The 23,909-nt window shown below is 39.0% G+C and overlaps 1 protein-coding gene across 3 annotated transcripts in view; it reads left to right on the forward strand.

The window, feature by feature from the left end:
• ZBTB20 (zinc finger and BTB domain containing 20) overlaps positions 1-23,909 on the forward strand; it is a 511,236-nt gene that overhangs the window by 102,873 nt on the left and 384,454 nt on the right. For all 3 annotated transcript variants that reach the window (XM_071560531.1, XM_071560523.1, XM_071560539.1), the window contains exon 3: positions 22,009-22,130. The gene's annotated coding sequence lies outside the window, so the exon portion shown is untranslated. The remainder of the gene's footprint in view (positions 1-22,008; positions 22,131-23,909) is intronic.

Raw genomic sequence — 23,909 nt, forward strand, 5'->3', positions numbered from 1 at the left:
TTTATCTTTGCGTCTTTGGCCTTTGCTTGTTACCAGGTAGTTACATTATATCAAAAGCAAAGTATCTGTATTTTGGAACATGTTTCAGCCAAAATAAGGCCATTTATTTTACATTTACTTGTAGAATGAAACAGCTTACTTCCAGTCCCCCATTTGGAAGCTTGTTAGGAATGTGCATGCTGCTATAGGAAGTAAATTCTAATGAATAGGTGGAGAATAAGTATTTTTTTGTCTGATAGGCTATTACTTTTATTTTACCCATTTAAAGACAAAGATGGCAATCTGCTTGTTTAATGTTCAGTAAGACCTCAGTGTTAAGCATCCAGAGGGTATGAAGTGCTTAAAACAAAATAACTCAGGAGCTGAGGAGATAATTATTTGTGAGAGGAAATACTGGGAAGGGCAGGGAATGCAAATGAAGGCAAGCCAAGATAGATTCAGTGCCACAGAATAACTCCCCATTTACCCCACCCTCAAACACACAGACCCTGCAATAACCTACGTGAGTTAGTGAACCTTTTGCTGCATCTACAATGTTGACGCAAGTGATCATTACTTCTACTGGATGTCCAAGTGTCTGAGACCACTCTTGTTCTTTGAAGTCCCAACCTATACTTTTTTTGTGGTGGGTAGAAAGTAGGAAATGTTATTTCATTGATGAAGAATGGTTTTATTTGGGTGTTACAATTTCCTGTTAAGATTATTTCCTTCTGCAATGAAATGGAACATATGGGCTTTTTACAAAAGGAGTATAAAGTATGAAGGTCAGGTCATTGTAGAAGACAGTCCAAACTAATGTGTAGTCTGTAATTAGTCCTGTGCTCCATTTCTCCCTTTGCTGAACCAAAAAAAAACCTCTGACCATCTTCTCTGTTTGAATATCAAAACTGGTGAATGTGTGAGTATCTCTGATGTGCTGTTAGCCTGTAACAGAATGCTTACAGATGAAAGTACCCCTACCCTGTCCCTTAGCGTTTACTATAGGCAGTGGGACTTGGGATTCTCAGTTAAGCAAATTTCTGTCTGTTTCAGTTACCTGTTCTTCTGCATGTCAGATCCACTGCATTTTTGATGCAATAGATTGTGATGCTTGAAGGACATAGTGTAGCTACTACATGCCTATGAGTTAACAAATTTTAGGCATTTAAATCACATAGGAAAATGAAAAGCAGTTTCTTCTGTGTTTTGAATGATTAGTAACTTTACAGCCATCAAACTGAGCTGGGAATGACCAACTGACCCTTCCACTCTGTATGCTGACCAGTGACTATAAATGAGAAGTCTTTCCACCCCTGCCATGAGATTATGAGACATGGCTATGTAGTAATTAATGCCACTGTATCGTTTTTTAGCTGCTACAGAAATATAATATGAGATGCTCAGATGGCATCAATTGGCTTAGCTCCACTGAAGGCAACAAAATGCGATGCCAACTTATACCAGCTGAGGATCTGGCCCGCAGTTAAAAGGAAAAAAGAGACAGGCTGCCAATATGGCAGGGAACATATTGAGATTTATGGTAGTGACTTAATCAGTAAAAAGTTCTGCTTGAAGTGGTTGTCTCTTTGCACATTCACATTAGTCACTTGAGCTGGAGACATTTGGAGCTCTAACACAGCCTGTGTGGGCACATTCCTGCTCTTGCACTCTATTCCACACTCTATGCTCTTAAATATCTGAGAGCTTCCCACCTCACTCATGTTCTTCTAACTGGCAATCTCTCCTCACAGGTTACCACAGATTTTGGTCCATACATTTTTTATAATATAATTTTAATTTGGATGACCCTTTTTTTCACTTTTGCCTATATTTCTGGTGTTGCTTTCTTAATCACCCCTAAAAATGAGAGGACTTTCACACATCTCTGTTGTAACTGTCATCTAGCTGTCCTATTTGCATTCAACTATTATAGTAATCTTGATAAGAATAAGAAAGTTTCGTTTTCTGCCTTTGTATTCAAATATATATGTCATTTTTTTACTTAGAGATAAGGTGACTGTACCTAACGTAATGCTTGTAAATTTTTATCTCCTATAAATGACTGAATAACGTGATGGATAGAAATTCTCTTCTTGGTATTACAAAGGTAGTGAATGAAATACTTACTAAAGATGAAATGGCTGTAGAATCTCCCCAACTTTTTCTCCCTCAGTAATATAACTATTGTAGCATTTGGTTTATAATGAGTGCTGTCTCTAAACTTGTGAGCCTTCCCCAGTTCTGATATCTTGGTTTTGATTGCTAACAATGTCCAGAGTATATAATCTTTCGGGCCTTGCACTTTCCACGTTTGATCCCGTCTGTAGTATAGGTTATTTGAGAATTCTCTGATCTATTCTTATTATATGAAGTTGAGGAAACACTTTGCTTCTGCACTAAAATACCTGCCTTAAAAACTGTAACAACTGATTGATGACTTGGACTGTGACCTACAGTATGTATGTCCAGCCACTTCTGGATTACACCTTACAAGTATGTATTTAAGCAGGCTAAACTTTCAGAAATAGAGGTATTTTAAATCTACAGCCTGCAAAGTTCGTTGAGTTTTAAACATGTAATGAATTTGCTCTTCTGGACTCCAAAAGTATAGAAAAAATAAACTCATCAGTAAAACATCTCCAGATACAAAACTCAGATGCAGTTTTTTTAAGAAGGTTCAAAAGATGCTTAGAGTGACACTCAGTAACTTACTGTGATTAATTTGCCTGCAATCCAAAGTAAGGGTGAGTCTTATGTGGCATCTCTGTCATGTAGAGAAACATCTTTCATGTATCAGAAAAGAATGCCAGGGAGGGAGGACACAATATTTTTTTCTTTTAGTTTGCCAATTACTGTTGTTTTTCCAAGAATCCAGTGCTACCTCAGCTGGAGGATTATTGACTATCTTAGGGAAAAGTATAGGACCTAGTCCATCTCTTACTGAGGTCCTTGAAAATATTTGTGTTTCAACCAACAGTTTGAGGTTTAAACTTAAAGCATGTAGTATCTTCAAATCCCATGTGCTGATAATTATAGTTGATTCACTTAAACAGTGCATATAAACACTTGAGAATATTGTAAAGTGCTTATAAGAAATACTAAAATATTGTAACAAATGTTTAGAGCAACATTTATTCCTATATTCTTGATTTTTTTCTTAGAAATAGCTCTATACTTCACAAGTTTTCCAAATGATAATACCTTTTTTAAAGAACCTTAGAGTGGCTATACAGTTATCATTGTCCTTATTTGATAGATGGGGAAACTGAAACACAGAACAGTTAAGTAATTTTCTCAAGGTTGTATGATAATTCATGGCTAAACTAAGGATAGATTATTTCTTGACATTGAGTGTTTCATGCACTATTCCTTTATGTACCTTTATGATACACTTTAAAAAGAAACACAGCTAGTGGTCTCATGTTTTCAAGTCTCTTTAAAAACCCTTTTCTTTAGCTGAACATCTTCATTTTCCATCCTGACCTTTTATCAAAATTAAATTTTCATACACACAAACCCTGCAGGAGAGAGGAAGACAGAATACCATCTTTGACTTGCCTGGAATTAGAGGCAAAACCAGAGGGCAGAATCCAGCTAAGAAATATTGAATTGAAATTCTTATAGATGTACTTCAATGCTTCAAATTCAGTTTCCTGTATATTGGACCAGAACAGAAGGTTAGTAGGAGATGGATGTCCCTAGTTATAAATAATTGTGACAACAGCTATCAGTACAGTGCACTTGAAAGAACAGATAAGTCTTGCTGCAAAATGCATCTAAACTACAAAAATGACAGACTGCATGGTGGTGTGGATGGAGGGCAGCTTGCAGTGTTATTCAGAATAATAATATCTGCTTGTATCTGCTTAGAATATCCCAGAGTTTTGTAAATATCTCCTAGAAAGTAATCTCATGTTTCTGATTCTAGTATTATTTTGGAATGCAAGAAGATGTAGCTCATAAGAAATTTGAAGTCAGGTTATAGTACTTCTGGGACAAGATGTATAATTGGCAGTTTTAAAAATCACAATAACTTTTACCTTATAAGCAGAGTGTTGATAGTACACTTTGTGGTCTGGCTGGCACCAGTGAAGGCTGTGGTTAATCTAGTTTCTTATTTTGTAGAAGTCATTGCAGAAAAGGATGCATTCTTTCAGAATCCTCAAAGCTTTGATGAGGTGCAGACACTCGATGCAAATTGAAGGAAAGTTTCGATTTACAGAGAGCCTAACTTCACCCTAAGGTTGCTGACAAAATACTGAATCCTGGTCTGTTCTACAATATCTAGGGTCTTTACTTGGAGTTTAAAGAGAGTTTTTTGAATCACTGTTGTCATTAAACTCTTGTACACTGTGTACTTTCTGTTCTTGGACAACCTAAGAAATGTCTTTGCCTGCCCCTGAGTAGCTGGCAACAAATCTAAGCTGCATTTACATTAGAGCCCTTCCTAAAGTCCTCATCATCCTCATGCCAATGTTAGGCTTCGCTGCAGCCAATGGAAAGACAGTCTTCCCTTCCAATGGAGGCTGTATTATTAATTCTTATGACAAGTAGAATTATGTGCATATATTGCTAAGGTTTATTGTCACCTTCGGCCCTCCTTGCTGAATAGATCTACATGTTGAAGAATGAAGTGAATAGGTGGTGTCTTTTGAGATTTTAATTCTCTTTTAGATAGGATAAGTTTCTGTTCTCACCATCTGTTTACCAAAGGGTCATGTTTATTTGCCATGTATTGGGATGCATTGAGTATTGGCAGTATGATTCCTGTACTGTGTTCAGTAGGAACTTCTTAATTCAACATCTGTGGAATTGGAGGTGCATAAAGGGGAATCCAAAGCTTGTTGGTATCTGTCAGCTTCAGATGCTGCATCATCTCAGGCACAGAGAGCGAAGGATATACCCTGCACTTAAAAAAGAGAAACAGGAAGTAACTTGTTTTACTGTCTGAAGATCTTGGAATCAATCACAGGACTAAAGCTGAAGTGATAGCCAGTAAAATGCCTTCTTGGAGCTTCATTACTGTGTTTGCTTTCTGAAGTTTATGCAGAAAAAATAGGTGAGAAACTTTACTGATGATTTTTTTTCCTGAAATCATTACTGTATCAACTTGAGAAGAAAGTAGCTTTAGAAAACAGAGAATTTTGAGAAATGAGCCTGTGTTGAAAATTTCTATAGAATTTATAGCCTTTTGTTCTCCAGCCTCTTGCCTTTACTAGAATTATCCATTGTTACATCATTGAAAGTAAACTTAAGTCCTAGTTTATGAACTAGCCTTTTGGTCAAGCTAGAAGAGCCTCATACTCTGACTGTTTAAGCACAGCTCTAACAGTAGATAAAAAAACCTCAACAATGTAGGCCTTTTTCTTCTAGGGGATTTTTAGCATTCAGTTGAGATGATCTGAGTTATTTAATGCCCTTTCCACTACAACCCCAACAACATGTAGGACACTAATTATTCTTCACTGGAGAAACTGTGATGGTTATGGATACTGTATTCTTCACTTTTAGGAGATTCTGGATCAAAAGAACTAACGGGGTAACAGTGTAAGCTACCATAGCACAAGAAGATTTGTTAGACAGAGCCAACACTTCTGTCTAGTAGTTGTATAGAAGTCCTTGAACCATCAGATAACAAAAGCATCATAACAACTAATTCCAGTTCTGGTTTAGATGAATACATCAAAACAGATAATGCTGGATAAGACACCTCTAGACTTTAGAATAGGATGGTCCCATGGTGTAATGGTGAGCACTCCAGATTCTGGATCACAAGGTCGTGAGTTCGAGTCTCAGTGAAGACCGTACCGGGCAGTTCAATGCCTCCCTGCTATCCGATCACGTCAGATCTCGGATACTCAGCAGGGTCAGCCCCGGTTAGTACCGGGTGCTGTGACAGTCCCGAGGACTTCACTGTCACTGTCCGAGCTCTCTCGGCCGTGGCAGATGGATCTCAGGACTGAAACGGTGGGGCCAGTTCTGTGCACGCTGTGCCTCACCTAAAACATCCACTGCGCAGGCTGGAAGGGCACACCCATGTGGGGAGAGCCCTGCCCAAATCTTCGTTCGCAGAGTCTGGCCATACATACAGGCTTTAGAATATTCAACTAGTGCTGAACCTGTGGCAATGCTATCCACAGTAATTATATGCTACCACCAGCTAACTTGAGGATCAGTTTAGGAAGAGAGCAGTTGCTTTGCCCAGGGAAATTTAGATTAGATGTAAAATTGGATTTTTCATCAGGCCTTGTTTTTACCTAGCTACGAATGTTTCCTTAGCACAAGTGAAAACTTTACACATTTTAGCTCAAACTGTACTCTACTAAGCCTCCCACATTTATACCCATCTTCTTGGCAGTCATCCCAAAATATGTTTGGGTTGAAGCATTACACATTACATTTGGTGAAGCTTTAGCATTCCCTGTTGCTCACATCAATCCTTATTTCTGTTTGCACTTGTAATTTACAGTTAATGAAAATTCTAAGTTTACCTTTGTTTTTGTTGGCGTCTGTGCAAGAGAACCCTTTAGCCTTTTCAGCCTCACATGCAAGTGAAAAGCTGAATACGAAAGGGAAGGTAAACCCTATCTGAGCAGTTTCATTTTAGACAGAAACCCTTAGCATGCATATCATCATTGTATTTCTGACAGCCAGGGACCCTTGCTCAAGGCTTGACCTGTGCCTGCTCTTATGAGTAGGCTTGTAAGTAGCAGGTAGACACCAGATAAGCAGTTGATCATAACATCAGAATGCCAGATCTCAGTGGCCATCTGGTTAATGGCCTTAACCAGTTCCTGCTTCCTTCCAAGTCAGGCAAGATTCTGCCTGAAATTAGCAGAAATTTGCCTGATTACCAACATGGAAACGTGGCTAATAACAAACTCGTACTCATGACCTTAGCACAGCGTAGGCAATATTGACAAAACAAACCATTCTGGAGTTAGTGCAGTCTTTTCTAATGAGTCTGTTAAAAATTATCTCACAGATTTTCAGTTCAGGAGATACAATTTCTGTCTACCTACAGTACCACCTATGCACTGAGCTGTGTACATACAAGGTTGTAATGTTAAGCAATGAGCTGTAAACAGATGGTACATGTATAATTTCTGTACATATACACAATTAGATAATGTGCATGATTTGTATTATGCTTTTAAAGCCATTTATTTGAAAGGCAGGTTTGTGCATTAAAAATTCCTGTGCAGCTATCAAATTATTGTAAAAGTAAGCTTTAAAATACACCCTTTTCATTTCTTTTTGGTGCTCATTACTCGTTCTGAATCATTGCATGTTCTGAAACATTACCTCTTATATTAACAAAATATTTTACAGGTGAGAAATACTGACAAATTCAGAAAAATGTGTAACTCGGAATTATAATACAGCTGCATGTTTCTGGAAAAAGCAGGTTTTCATGAAGGCAAGCCTGACCAAGCCTTCCTGCATCTGCTTATAGTGCTATGTACAAGCAAGTGTTGCATTATCAGTAGGAACTCTGATCACATTTTGAAAGTTCACTTCCTGCTTTCTGGTTCTTCTGTTGCCATTGCAGAGGCTGTGCGGTCTGATGTGCTGGAGGACAAGGCATGGGAGAAAAGCACTGTTTGCACCTGTTTAAAATCTCCAGTGCTTTGTGTGGTTCCTGGGCAACAGGCAGGAATCCTGAAAAGCTCGGCTGCACTCGCTCAATTGTTGCTGGCAGCTGTGACTTTGAGAGAGCACATAGCAGCTCGTTAGCAGGTTGCTTGTGTTATGTGACATGCACCAAGCATGTCAAACTCTGAGCTGAGCTCGTTGCCTTTGCTACCTACCTACAGTCGAGGCTGGGTTGCCTGGGGTTGCAGACTTGGCCAAGGAAAGCATTAGAGGGATGTAAGGTGAGTTCCTCATTGGTAAAGGGGCAGGGAGGTGAGGGAAATAGATGGGAATCAGTGTTTTCTGATTAGAATAGGGGAAACAGTGGCACATAGGTTCTCTGCACCAATGGGTGCTATTTTCTTCTAGCAATTATGTTCTTTCAGAGTGTATTTGCAATTTTGCAACATAGAAATGCAGGGGATTACATGGATTTGAGTGTGAAAGGGTGTGTCAGTGTGCACACAGGCAATGCATACATCATATGTGCATTGTGGTGTGGAAATAGAAGATTTTAAATCTTATGATGAGCTTTGATTTCTAGGTCTTGTTACTTTGAGGGATCAGAACAAACCAATCTTTGCAAGCTTGATCTTGGCCTATTTAGGCAGCATCCAAGCAGCAGATGTAGTCGCACTGCATGTCTGAATGGCAAATTCACTCCACCTTCATATCTACTCAGTTTTTGCCTCTTGGCTCAGATAAAGCATCTCTTTGCTCTTGTAAAAGGGAGTTAGTTTGTTACAAATCTAGTCAAACCACAAAGCTACAGCATTGTTATGATATGTTGAAATCTACATCATGAGATTGGAACAGATCTGCCATTGCCTTGAGATCTGTTTAAACTCTATGCTGTTTTAGCCAAGAAGAGTTGATCTATAGACCGATCTCTTTTCTGCAGCTCCAGAAAAATCTTAGTTAGACACGCAATGGTGATATTGCCAATGGAAGTCATTAACCCAAGATGAAGAAAAAGCAGAGGGAAATATGCTTACTAAGCAAATTAGATACACTTATGAAAGAAAAGCACATCAAGGATCCATGTAATGCCCAGATAATGTAACAAATATATATTTATATTTATATGTGTGTATATATATATATATATGTATATATGTATAACACATATAACCATTTGCTCAGAAAATCCCTGGGCAGTGATTTGCCAGCAACTGGAAAGGTTTGGTGCAGGGCAACAAAACTTCTCAGTTGCCCTGCCCATAGATTCAGTAGGTAACTGCCCTGGCTGGTGTCAGGGACATGCTGTTGAACCTGTCTGTCTGGGCTACAAGGGATGTGATGTGGGCATGGCATGTTTTCAGTTGAACCATGCTCCAAATACATGCTTCAGTGCTTATCTGTGGTTGTTGACTTCTTTAACTGAATATAGAAAGCACTAGGTGTCAGGTACTGAGGGTAAATTTGATAAAATTAATAGAAACCAGAGTATGCAGTAATCATGTATATTCAGCATGAGTCCCTTGATTTATTTTGTGATCAGAGCTTTTTGTTTCCTCATGTAGAAAATAGTGATAATTGGTGTTTATCTCATATTGCTATATAAAAGCAGTTATGTTGTAAACTTTCTTTTCATGGTTATTCCTGTGGTTTTTTTGTTGTCATTTTCTTTTCTGTTTTAAACTTGGGCTATACTCTGTCTCACTGTAGAAGGTCTTTTGTATTCATCCTCTGAGTTTTGCTATAAAATCACAGAAGGGAGTAAACTGAGATATGTGTATATAGGTTTCTGTGCTTTTTTTGCTATCTTCTGTCATGCATCTGTAAACTGGACCATAACACTTGCAAGCTGACATCACTTTGGTGGGGACTCTTAAGTTTTTATTCAAGAACAATATACAAGAATATTATTCTTTTAAGTATTTGTGACCCTTTGGTTGGCTTTGTTTAGCACTGTTCTTGATACCATCTCATCCCTGTAGTGAGAGAATTGCAGGTTTCCTCCTCTGCAGGTAATTTGGCAAATTCCTCTTGATATGGATCCACTGTTTTGAAAATTTAAAAGAAAAAATGAAATCTGTAGGACTTACTCTGTTAGCTTAGAACATGCTAGCTGGTAACAACTATGCTGCATGGCACTCATAAGTCAGGGGCTGGATGTTTATGAAACACATAATAGGTGTTGCTTTTTCCTATGTAGTGATTCATTTTACGTAAACTGTGTAGGACCAAAAACTCCCACTCACAAATAAAGGGCAATAGAAAAATGGCATTCAGATGTTAAGGCTGTGACTTAAACTCTCACAGCCAAGCACAATAAAATTGAGAGACTCATTCTGTTTGTAAATCATAGTGTTGGCTCAAGTATTCCAGCTGATGTAGTGGAAAGGACAGACCCCACTAAGAAGATTATGTGAGCTTCTTGTAGGTACAGTAAGATGAATACAGTAGCATGAAGTTTTAGTGGAGATATGTCTGACAAGATTCTCTCTACATTGGGACCACCAGGTTTTAATTAATTCTGTAAATTACTCCCATGTTTTTTACATGCCCAGGTGCTGACAGTCTGCAAAATAAAATGTCCCCTGTCTCAGAATGGCATACTTGCTTTGTTGCTATAGATTATATCTGCATTCATATGCCATGCCACATCTTTCACTGTTTCCCCATGAACAGAATTGTAAAAGGAAGATGTGCTTCTCTGGGAGTATTGTTATGCAAGAATAGGATGGATTGTGGGGGAAATATCAATCTCCTTTTCCATAGGCTCCCTGGTCAGAATTTGGGACTAGCAGATACACCTTTAACAAGTCAATATCTGCTGTGACAATAGGTAACCCTGAAGTTGCTGCATTATCAGGTGAAGAACCTGAAGAGTTATAGTGGCTTTAACTTCAGTCACATCCAAATATTGTTTTAGAGGGAGGAGACAAAAGAAAAGTCTCTCTCTAGGGTTGTGAGCATAGACAGAGCCTCTCCTTTCACTCTTCAGTCTCTCATCTTGTTTTTTTGGGGGTTGGAGGTGTTTTTGGGGAGGGAGGACAGTGGGAAGCTTGTTTGCAACACTGCATCGTTGACATGTCTACACAGTGATATGTAAAGACATTTCAGAGGATAGTGTTCCTTCTACTCTGTAGTTCCACCATTGCAGCAGGTAGTGAATGACACCTGCTGTCATATTTGTGATCCTTAAATTTACTCAGAGCCTGGTAAACATCCACCTTAGCACTTGGATACAATGGTAATCATCTCTACTTTTACCTTTTGGCTTGGTTTGTTATAATATATGTCAAACGGAGGAAGAGGAAAAGCAAGTGAGGCCAAAGAAAGAGGAAAATAAAATCATTTAGTAAAGCTACATCAGTAGATGACATAAAGCTAAAAAATCAACTAGAAGCTGAACTGCCCTTCCAAAATACATGGTCCTCTCTTCCTGGGCTTCCCAGGTAGCCACCGTTTCCTCACTGAGCTTCCCTGTTTCAGAGGACATGCAGCACTAGATAGCATTGTTGCTCTACTCTTCTTTGTGCATAATTTGCAGCTTGGCTATTCTTCCTAGTCACTGGTGGGTCATGCCTTCAAACAGTCTGTGAAACATCCCTAACTGCAATAACTGCTTTTAAACAGAGAATAAGCCACATCTGGGCACTGGAATTTTTCTTCTGTTACAATAATGTAATCATTCTATTACAATGACAATATCTGGACTAAATCTACTAGTGTTTGCTGTGTTACTGTTCTCCTGTACCCTTTTGTCCTGTTACTGATCTGCATTGAAACTTCATAGCAAAGAGTTATGGTAGGAAACTAGACCTTCAGAAAACAGATTTACACAGGGTAATTTTCTTCTTCAACAACTAGAGATTACCTTGCCCGTTCTGCTTGTGGCTTCAGCTTGCTTTTTTTTTTTATCCAAGCTCAACTAAATTGACAATTATTTGAAGACAGTGAGGCTAATTGTCCTAATTAATACAAGTGGACCCAGGTGGGGATAAAGCTTGAGACCAGTCAGGTGGTATGGGCAAAAAGCCCTCCTTAATTTCAGAACTAGTGATGTAAGGGAGAAGCTGGTGGTACCTAAGATTGTAATGCTTTAGTAGTAAGGTTTTTGTTTTGTTGTGTTTTTAATTTCTGCATGGATTGTTGTGTAATGCATTGAATGTATGGATTTGCATGTGTGATGGGCAGTGTCTGAGAGGGAGGGGCTTACCTTAAAGAAAAAACTTCCTTTCAAGTAAAAAGCATTGAGTGGTTACTCCAGCTTCATAGCTTTTGTTGATCCTGAAATAGTGGAGTATTTCATCCCATGTCAGGATGTAGTAGATCTGTCTAATAGCTGGAGATACACAGATAAGCCACCAAGTGAAGAAGTACAAGGGAGCGTGCAGGATCATGTTGTGTTTCTGTTATGTTGTAGTTCTGAAATGAAAGCTATGACAATACAGACAAGGTGCAGGAAGGGGAATCTTTTTTTACCAGTTTTTCATGGAAATGGTTAAAATAAACTTGGAAACAGTATGGAAGAAGGTGTAGTTTTTGTGTAGAAGATGGCAGAATATTATGCTCATCTAACAAGCATCTATCATTTCATTTCTATTTACTCTGCTCCTTGATCATCCTTCTCTGTTTCTGAGCTACCTTTATTGTCGGTAGCTGTCACTGAAGACTTCCACATGCTCCTTTGCATCTGACAAAGATTCTAAACAGGGCAGATTCTGGTTGTTGACTTTGAGAGTAGATTTTAGCCCAATTTACATAGATAAGATTTGGCTTGCTGTCCTATCCCAAGTGTCTGTTCAGTGAAAAACATGCCACTCTCTGTGCCTCCTGTCCTTCTGTTTGCCAGCAACCTGGCAGGCAAAACTCTTTTCAAGTCCTGACCTGGCTGATGGCTATTTGATGGCATAGGAAAAGAGGAAATAAATAGCAGTTGCAGTCGTCCAAAACACATTAATTGGGTAAGGATTTAGACTAACTTCATGCAGTTCTGCATCACCTTCAAGAATCCCATTGAACTGTATTTCTAATCACCACACCTTTTCTATACTTGTGGGCTAAAGGCTTTGCCCTTAGGGGAAAGGATTTGCCCAAGCCTGGCAGTAACACAGTTAGAAGGCATGGGAATAGGTCAGCCAATCCTTGGTATGGCCCTGTAGCCACAAGACAATCTATCTTTCCCTCTGTACAAATCTGTCAGCAGTATTATTGTGCGTTACCCATGCTGATTCTAAAAGCATATGAATTGTATACATCTTACACATCAGTTTCAGTGTCTTAAAAAATGAAGAGTTTTTTTTCCTTTTCCCCCTTCCTTTGAAGTTTTAAAGCAGAACTTGCTGGTGACCCACTTTTGCTAACAGTTCTCTTAACTAACCCCTGTACTCGCTTATACATTTTTTTCTCTTCCACCCACTGTCTGTCTAGCCTGGTTTAAAATTTTTATATATGTACTTTTAAAAAATTGATTAGTTGGAGAGCTGCCCGTTCTTCTGCACTGTATAATAAGGATTTAAAAACTGCACACTGAATTCTGTATAGTGTAATTAAAACTGACCCAGATTTGGACCTGAGAACACCAGGACTTAGCCAAACTTGCCATGAGCTGAGTTCTGATGGCAGATGGAAGCTAATGAGGACACACTACACTCCAGAATTTCCCAGCTGCTTGGCCCCTTTTTGTACAAACAAGGTTTGGAGTGAAGTCCCAATCCCAAGAGCATGTTCAAGCAAATGTACTGCACCCAGTGTTTTGGGAAACAAGACAGTGCTGTTGGACTGCTTCTGGAAAATTTTGAGGCATTATTTCTAATGGACTTTTCTTGTGTATCCCAGTGTCATGCATATGTTGTCTTCCATCTTATCCTAGGTTGAGTGGCATCTTATGCTTCAGACCCTATCTGAATATTCTCCTCCAGTTTCAGCTGGAAGGGCTTCCACTTTAATTTAATGGAGTATTAAGATCCCAAAGTACTGGGTCTCCCTTGGACCTGTGGTTCCCTTCAGTGGATGCAATGTCCTGGGACTATTCAGGCAGCTGTAATTGAATCGGTTTGAAGCAGCTGTAGCTGGCATGTGGTCTTTCAGATTGCTAGCACCTGCTTGGTTGGGGTTTTTTGTTGTTTGTAACTCACTAGAGTGAACATAGTGCCAAAACCAGCATTGGTCTTGGAACTGATAAAGCGCTCCAGCTCCTATATCCCCTTTCCCCTTCTAGCCTGGCCACCTCATTACTGGTGCCTGCAGTAATGTTGTTGGTAGTAAGCAAAACAGGTTTATGCTTCCCCTCCAACTGCCTTCCCCTGCTTCAACCCAGTGCACTGCCAATACTGACTCTCTTCTTCATAAGCACTAAGACTTAATCGTGCTCAGGTGTTCAGAGCGTCTGTGCCCTCCTTAGAAAATTGGGCAGCCTGTGGTTTGCTGTATCTGGTGCAGCAGCACCAAATGTATCTGCTGCTCCAACAGTCTAACTGCTGGCACGGCAAGTTACTGTTCATGTCTAACAAATGACCACCGAGTCCTGGGATGTTCTGTTCAATACTCTGCTCCCTTCTTCTGGTGTAGTGTACATGCATTTTGGTTACTGTGTTCCTACAGTCAAAGTTTTAATATGGTAAGATTTCAGAATGGACTGTGAGTCACTTGGTTGCCTCTCTGTATCATGTGATTTATTGTAATCAAAGTTCAAATTAAACACAGTAGTGCACTTGGCCAAATACAGTAACAACACACAGTGGTGTGGTTTTCAATGTAATATTACAAGATGGCATATTACAACATTAATTTTTTTAATATGTCTCTCCACTGACTTTGTCTTACTTTGTGAATAAAGTTTATGTGTCTCTACTTTGTTTTGTCCCTCCCTGCCCCAGAGACAAAGGATGCATCCTTGATTCCAGCTGTCATTTTTAGTGTTAGCCCCACACTGTGCTTCTTGCTCTTTTCTTTGGCTACCTGAGTTTTCATTTCATGGACCACAGTTTTTGACTTTGTCTTGAAAGATTCGCTCCACTATGGGAACATGATGGTGGGGAAGAGTGTATTTACTGACACAAGAGTAACTATGATTATTTTTAACTTTGGCTTTAAATATTTGTGTTGGTTTCTCTCTTTCTCTCTATAATTTTTTTCTCTTTGCCCTCATTTGTTGGGTATTACCACATATTTCCAGGGTCGAGAGGGTCTTGTCCTCAGCTGATGTATGGGGACTTAATTGCCTCCTGCAACAGCTTTAAAAATTGCTGTCCTAGGCAATTAAAAGTCAGTTCCACAAAATGTTTCAGGTGATTCTGAAGCTGTTTCTTTCTTTCTCTCCTTTTAACCTATATCTTACCTTTATATCACATATAAAAAGATGTTGTGATTTGTCTGTAGATATTCAGTATGTAGGAAGTTTCTCCTTCACTGCATTATTCCATCACTTCTCCATCTCACATGCTAATCCGTAGCTCTCTGCCTTTTGTTGAGCTCAGGCATTTGAAGGGTGTTTCTTAAGGCAACTTCTCTAGGGTTCAAAATACACTTTTGATTCAGTAGAAGTGAAACTTATGGAATTAATTGGTTTGGCCTTCTTTTTTCCCAGTATAAAGGCGATGCTTCCCTTTATTTATTTGCTTTTACAGTACAGAGTACTACTATTTTTACCTGTAAGTTACATTAAGTGTTCTTAGATACAAGTAATACAAGGTAGTTTATCAGGTTGTCTGTGAAAATGATGCAGCTAAACATTTTAGTAGTTGTTTAATGGAACTACAAAGGGAAGGGAAAAAAAGGTGGAATTTCAATCAAGACAGAATTGTTTTTACTAATGCAGTAAGGTGATGTCACCACTTGATTTTTCTCTTGTCCTGTTGTGATCTGTAGTGTTTTGTTTGTTTGGTGGCTTATTTTGTTTTCTTTCCACCCACACTCCTGCTTTCTTACTCCTTTTTGGTTAGTCTTAAAATGCCTACCAATAAAAGCATCCATTTGTAATGACAGCTTTTGCACCTCTTTGTAGCCTGTAAGTGCTGCAGCTACAGATATCATCCACTGAATAAAATGTCAGCCACCAGTTCTAAGAGGGGAGGTTACTAGGGCTTAAATTAAAAATGGCCAAGGATTGTGGCTCTCAGTTTTTAGGGATGCTGTTTTAAACTATTTTCAGTATAAGCATCAAAGCTTTTTGTGAATTAAATAATGGAGAGTAAATATGGAATATTTCATCTTTTTCATGTGTTTTGAGTACCCAGCATCCTTGAGATCAGGATTGTGGAAAGGAAACTGTTCTTGAAACCACAATGAATATGGCACCCGTGGATAACTAAATAAATAGCAGTAGCAAATCAGAAAGTGTTGTTTGTATTAAAAAATACTTGGGGAAGTTGGGGGAAGAAACAAGCAGAGAGTAAGTACACAGGTGTCTATGTTAGGATTTCTTGGTGCCATTTGTAGCCAGGCAGAACAAGAAAGCATCTGGCACTCTTATGGTTGTTTTGAAAATAAATATAGTTTTAGGTCATCAGCAACTACTAGCTGGCATATTGTATTTCTAAAATGCTTTTTTTCATGTGCTAAAGTTTACTTTAGAAATGTAGGCATTAAATAATTGTGAATTCTACATTAAGTACAAGAGGTAGTAGAAAACCAACAGGATTTATGTTCTTTAGAAGTCTGTCTGGCATAAGTGGAGAGAAAAATATATAGATGTTCTTTTCAGTTTGCTAACATCCTGACTCTGAGTTGTGAATTAAGTAGTGTTTATAGTGCTGAACCATTCTTTTTATGTTTAATTTGAAGGTATCTGTTTAGAGACTCTGTACATCTCTTAGTTGTATACAGGTAACTGCTCAGTGTTCTGTGATGGGTGCTAGTTTTTTGTGCACATGGAGTAGAGTGCTTTCCAAACTAAGATGTATTAGTGACTAGCAGAGGAGGGTGACAGAAAGGACAACAAAGGAAGTTAATAAATTGGTAATGAAGTGGGATTATAGAGGATTGAGCATGGATATTAGAACCATCTCAAACATACTTTTTAATCACTACCACTCTGCTCTGATTCTGTCTAGCGGCTTTCTAGTGGCACCACCCTGAAATGTATTGTTGGGTTTTTGGAAAAAGACCACTTGACTTGTTACTTACTGGCAAGCATGTCCACATTCTTGACAGGGGTCAAGGGGTTAAATGAATGATAGACAAGATTCTTCTGTTTGCCATGCAGTTGGTCTCTCTAGAAGAGCCCTTAAATAAGTTGACAAAAATATTTGGAAAACTTGCAGTACTGTGTCTGATATATGAACAAAGCTTTCATTGTCTGGACTTTGCGTTCCAGCACTGAATCATAAAAATACAAAATGAAGAAACTGGTGACCAATCTAACACTGAAGTGATTATGAAAAGATGCAATATTGTACTTATAACTAAAAAAGAAAACCATGTAAGGGAATCAAACTAGTAGGAAGTACAGAGGAAGAGATGCTAAGAAAAAATGTAATCAGTTCTAAATCTGAGTGTTTTCAAGAAGAAATCCCAGCCCAGTTCTTTGTTACATCAACCAAGCAATTTTGTGAAAGAAGTACCAGTTGTCTCATGTGGTACACTTAACTCTTGTCCACTTCCCAAAGCTTCAGTTTTCCCTTTTTCCAAAATTCATGCTCGACAACTGGACAGAAGGTTACGCTGAATTAAATTTTGCTGTTCTGGTGTTCTCCATCCATTTGCAATGCACATAATCAGGAATTCAGCTATGTCCCAAGAAACCTGTTTAACCTAATGAGAGCAAATGGCAATGGGTGTTCCTTACCCGGGACGGCAATGCCAACATTTCTGCTTAATTGGGACATATTTGGCTGGTTCCGGTGCTTCAAGTGGTTTTTAAACAGGTGTTTAATAGGTGTGGGATTCTGAACTCTGCCCTTTTGATACAGCAGTTGCCAAATCAGGATTAACAGAAATAAAAAGATCTAATGCAGAATAATAATTCTTGTCTTTGTATATTTGTTCAGCATAATTTTTACTTCAAGTCGCAGGCGGGTGGGGAGGTGTTTCTTCTCGTAATTGAGAAAGTCCATTAAATAAAACAACAGGATGTCTAACAGGGTGTCCTAATTAAAATTACCCTGTAATTTGAACAAAACATTCATTTGTATGTAGGTAAGGTTGACCTAAACCCCATCTAAATCAGGAAAAATTATTATACAATTTTTTTTCTGCTGAAAATGAAACTTAGCATTCTGCCAGCAAACAGCATGATTCTGTTATTACACAGTATTCAAGAGTAAGGATTTTCTCTTCAGTGTTGAAAAAATAATGTTTTGAGAAAATGTAAAATAGGTTTCTCTCCTACCTCCACCCTTTAATAGCATTCATTCATGGTTGCGTTTCTGTGGTGTTTTGAAAGCAGGGACAGTTTTGTTCTGTGCGTACTGTAAGCCCATCTGAAGCCTTTGGTCGTGGCTGGTGTAGTGGGGAACTAATAAGCGCCGGAGATAGCAGCTGCTTAGCAGGACTGATTGGCTCGGGCTTGACTCTGCTATCTGCGGCTACACAGTTTCTGACTGGCTTGGAGTGCAAGCGGGTAATTGCGTTATCTGGGGAGTGTGGGGCTGCATACATAATTTGGGCTGTACACACAACGGGGGGGGATTGCACGTTCCTCTGGAAAAATGACCTACTCCTGCTTTAGCTGGCATGGTTTAAAATGCTGCTGAAGCAAATTGTATTAAATACAACTTATCAAATCAAAGTGAGTGTTTGAAAGCATTTACTAACTTCAGAAATACTGTTTGTGTTTAAAAGGGAATTCTCAGCATCTTTAACTTGACAGAACTGCACAAGCTGCAGGTTGTGGATGTTGCTTCCAGAACACAAGGTGGTGGAAGTTTATTTATTTATGCCTACTTTCTGGGCAGGCTGGGAAGGGAGAGGATTTTCAATAGTACTTGAAGCTGGTCTGAATGTGCTGCTGATGGATTCAACTTGGACTTCTTTACCACAATTTAAGTGGAAAGAGAATCACACCCTTGTTCCATTGGATAATCCCCCCTCTAGGTACAAAAAGTGGAACTTGATAAATGCCAGATTTTAATTAGGTGCAATAGGTTCCTTTCCACAGAATTATTCTTCTGCTTAAACCAACTTTTACATTTTTGTCTATCAGCTTCAACGAAGTATATAACAACAAAAGAAAGGAAAGGGAAAAACCTGGTAAGCCATTTGTTTAACCTACTTTACACTCAAAGCAGAACTATTAAAGAGAAGATAAAATTTGAAGCTGGTGTTGTGGTAATACACTTTCAAGAGCACTCAAATAGAAAGTATTCAAATATTGGCATAATTTGAAATTCTTAGATTCCTGTCATTGTTTTAAAGACAGTCAAAATTGAGGTGGACACCTGTTGTAATGGGGAAAGATTAAAATTAATTCAATCAAACAGGCATTTGCCAAAATATTTTATATATTTGTATATATGTGTGTTAGCATATTGATACATAGTTATGCATGTTTTCCAGTGGGCAGTTTTCAGTTATTTTATAGAGAAATGTATTCATTTACACCACAGCAAGAATATATAATGCACAGGTGAGCGGCCCTGGTAACTGGTATGTCTTAAAGGCACTTGAAGGAAAATAGGAGTCTCCTGTTGGGGAAACCAGCCAAGCCTGTTGTATAGGGCTCACATAACTTGAACATGTCTAGGTTTGTGTAACAAGCTGTGCAGCTGCCTGTGACTGATAGAATAACTGATAGAATAACTGCAGCCATGTTGAGCGTGTGTAGAAGACTGGAATGAAAACAAGTAGTTGTGTGGATGCCATGGCTTCAGACTCACACATGCTGATATGTAACGCTACATATGAAAGCGTTCTTTTGTCATTGTTGAACAGAAGAAATCATCAATTCTTATGCCTGGTCTGGTGTCCTGCACTTGAGGCCTGGTTGTGATTTGGCAATACAAATTCTAACTGCAGTACTGAAAAGGCAGGTATTGGTCGTTGAGCTGATGAAAATAGGTGAAGATCAGGTGTCTGCACTGATTCTTTTTGTTTTCTCAGTTTCTGTAATTGCTGAAGATGGTAAATCCCCTGTGTGTGCTAACTGGCTAATGAAACTCTTCCTCAGTGACTCCTTCTCCTGAAGATGTTGTGGATAGTGGTGTTGGATGATTCCTTACTGTCAAAGGATCTCTCTTGTAGAGTTTAAAATGTTCCAGTTTTTCTTACCCCTGGATCAGGGAAGCTAAAGGAAGAGACTTGACCTGCAGTTTCTTCTGTATTCAGCTGAAATCGAGATACCCATCCCATAACCTCTTGTGCAACTGTTTGGGCAGAGTGACTTTAGAAATACTGATAATTAGGAAGCATTCTTTCTAGTCAGGACAGAATTGATGCTTATGCTCTGGAAAGTAGCAGAAGACACGCATAATATGGTAACTCTAGAGATGTAAAAGAGAATTCCTGCTCTTTATTTCCAGATGTATTTTCTGAAGTCCTTGAAAGATTTTTCCGGAGCTTGCTGATGCTCTGGTAACAGTGGTTCTTAATCACACACTTTATCATTTGCCTTTGGCAAGCAAGCTCAATTTTTTGCTTTTGAATGTGGGACCCTGCCTTATTGCCTCAGGCAAGTGTTACTGTAGTGCATGTCACTTGAGGCTAATTCAACCTGCCACCTGGAAAATGCCCCTGGTGCAGATTGTAGCAGTGCACCATTATCTCAAGCTATTTTTCGTCAGAGGCAGACTGCATCTGTTCTGTATGATCTGCATAGCCCACCAGTTTATTTTAGGCTAGCATGTGAGACATGGGGCTTTCTTTACCCATAAAGTTCTGTTTGGTTTGACTTCCAACTGTGTGATAAGACCCTTTCTTCCATGTCATACCAAAGCAGCCCTGGACATCACAAGATGTAGATCCACAGCAGCTTAAATTGATCAATGCTGATGCTGCTCTGTTGCTGTTCCTCCACTTGGACAGTTCTGCTTCCTCCTTAGCTATAACCTCCAGGTTTCCTGCCTGGATGCTGAGCTGCAGTGGGGGCTTGATGTGACTGAAAAGATATGGGAAAGAAACTGTCATTCAGCTGAAAGATCCCTGAACCATGCATTTATCTAGTCCTTCATCAAGGATGGACTTGGGGGTATGTGATAGGGAGAGAAAGGGAGTGAGAGAAGATTGGGATTTTGGCAGCTCTAACTAAAATCAGCTTACATCATAGTGCAGCCGTGCTCGTAAGGTTCTGGAAATAATAACCTAGTGGTTTCAGCAAGATACATCTGTGAGCATAGGATATGATAATCAGAGGAACTGTGGCTTTGGAATTTCCTTCCTCCACTCTTTTCTAAGACATGCATTTTGGTACGCATCAGAAATGCTAAAGATTGTACACCTCAACCTTTCCACCCTTGAAAAGGGAAAATTATATGAAGGCTTGATTAATTTCTTTTACGAGATTTGGTTGCTATATGTCATTAGAAGCGGATCAGGCAGGGTGAAACTAAAAACAGCAAACATTTTTGTAAGCAGTAGGGAATTTTTACCTTTGAAAAGAGCTAGAACTTCATTAACATTTCAGCCAGCTTTAAATTAAAGTTTTCACCTGAAAATAATCTATAACGTGTTTTGCGTGCCAGTGAGTCACATCAGGGCAGTATCAGAACAAGTCTCTTGTGTGTACAGCTTGTGATGTGGATACCGTATTATCAGTCACAGTGTTACTGTGCCACTCACACTGGTGTGAGAATGCCCACTGAATTAACACTTGGCCTTCTGCTGATCACATAAAGCCAGAGTGCTGCAGACCATGTGGCTGGCTGGGGCAAACTCAACAGAGCAGATGACTGCTGGATCCTGAACTCGGCACCTGCTTTGTATGCACCCTAACTTGGCCTGATGCTTTTTGCCATGAGTAGCCCTATTGCATTCCATTGCAGTAGATCTGCTTACAGCAGAAAAGGTTTCATTTGATGTGTTCTGTAGGCAGGCTCTCAGAACATGCCACAAGAGTGACTGAGTCTTCTTTCACCCATTTTTATTTCTCTGAACATTGATACTTCACTTTTTCTGCCCCACTGCACACAAGTCATTGAGTTTGATGTTGTGAAGGGGAGAGTTTGGAAGGGAAGCTAAGAGCTCTACTGTGCAGTCACTGACAAATGGCAGACTGTTCTGTATCCCTGGGTTTTTCACATTTGAGGGGATGTGGGGATCTGAAGCATGCAGCCTGAAATGCTTTTATCTCCTGCAAGGTTTTGTGTCAAGTCTACATGGATTAGATTCGTGGCTGACCTGAGCAATCGGTGCTCCAACTACAAAACCTTTGGAGAAGAACTCTGCTTGTATTGTGCTTTTGGTAGGGCCCGTATTGGAGTTCCTGCCAACTACTTCTTCTAAAGGGTTTTGCTTCATGCAAGATCTTAAAGATAATTTTCTCCTCTTTTTCTTCCCTCCTCTCCTCAGGGAATTAGAGGGCTTGACGTATCCTTTACATCCTGCATTTACTCTGACCACAGTCCCTCCCTGTTCTCACAAGTGGAGCTCAGCCCTGTTTCCCTTCCTGTTGATTCCCAGTCAGCTACATGGTAAGTTTTCATTATCTCTAGACTTGTTGCCACAAGGTAAAATTCTGGCAGACTCTCTCTAAAATCCATTAGCACTGGGCATTGAGGGCAGAGTGTTTCATGCCCATCAGAGATCATTCATCTGTATTGCAGGCTGACTGCAAGGAAAGGAAGATAGTATTGAATTAGCATAGGAGCTGAACTTCAGCATAGATTGTTATAGGAATAAAATATGAAGTAAAATATGTGACAGAATTAAATCCATCAGTTCTAATAAAGGAAACAGAAGAAAGCAAAGAAATATTGGACCCTTAAATCCCATTAACCAGGCCAGAGAGAGAATGCGTTAAAAGGAAGCTGCACTGTATCTTTTTTCATTGTTTGATGAAATAATCTTTTTCACCCTTTAAGTAGTATGTTTAAAACTCCTAGTATTTCTGAAACAAAGGGAATATACAGCCACCGAGCTAGCTGGTTTTTATACCTTCCTTTTTCTGGGTATTGTCCTTCAGTGCAATACAGAGCCATTTCTTTGTTCTCACAAGCTAGCAGTTAAATTGTATGTAAATGTATGCAAATTAGATGCTGTCTAATAAAGAGAGTCATTAGATGGAAGAAATATTTAGTTTAGGGGGAAAAAAAGAGAAGAAAGCAGGTGTATTTTGCAATAGAAAAATGTAAGATTGCAAAAGCCCCTCAAACTTTGGGTGAAGGCTTTTTATAAAGCCATTAAAATATTTTCTAAAACATTTTCCCTACTCTTGGCCCTATTTTCTGCATCGATTTTATGTCTATACACTTTTGTGTTCTTTTCTTAAAACTCACACTTGCTGTGCTATACACACAGACATGTAAGTATTGTATTCATAAGTATTTTATTTCTTTAAATCACATAGCTATGAATTTATATACATGTACCTTATAATGGGTATGTTTTTTGTTTACTGAGTAGATAGAGGTGAAATCCATGTGATAAATTTTATTTTCATGGTTTGATTTATTCATCATATGCTCTGACTGGATACCTTTTTCTCCATAAATCGTGTTCTTCCATTTTATCAACTCTCCCCTCAACAATTTTAAACATGAAGTCACATCTTTACTGTCAGGTGTCATAGTGCTAAGATACTTCCAGTGTGAAGCTTTGCATCATCCAGAGGTGGAAATTCCACACCTCCAGTGGATGGAGCACTTGTATCCATCCAAGCTCTGGAAGATTTAAAATACATGAGTCTTACTTTCTTGCCAATTCCAAGGATTTAAAAAAAAAAAAAAGAAAGAGATTTTTATTTCCCTACCTTGGAATTTCTACTCCTGCTCTTTCAGCACTTCTTTTTGGGTGGACTAGTATACAAAGATGATGTGGCTCAATTATTTTGAAGTCATTGTTGTATTTTGTTTCTGATGGTCTGTTATCATGGTTCAGGCAGATGAGACTGTAGCTGTATGTCGACTTGCATGTTTTTTCTGTTGTAGTTTTGCCAGTCTGGAAGACTAAAGACATATATGTATATGTGTATAAAATATATGTATATAAAAATAATGTTGTTTAAATATTTACATATAAAGCCAAGGGATTGGCTGCCTTCCCAGAATTACTGGAACTACCTTCCCCAGGAACATTTGGACTTGAAAAATCTCTACAGCAACACTTTCCTTCTGAAACTAAACAACTTATAAAATGAGTGGCTAGTTCTGCACCCTTTGTTGTTCATGTAGGTCCTTTAGCTTGGGGTGCTGGAGGGACCTCTCTGCATGGGTAATTCATTTCCAGCTAATTATGGTAAGATGATTTTTTTA

This window comes from Pithys albifrons, chromosome 1 (genome assembly GCF_047495875.1).
Source record: "Pithys albifrons albifrons isolate INPA30051 chromosome 1, PitAlb_v1, whole genome shotgun sequence".
NCBI lineage: Eukaryota > Metazoa > Chordata > Aves > Passeriformes > Thamnophilidae > Pithys > Pithys albifrons.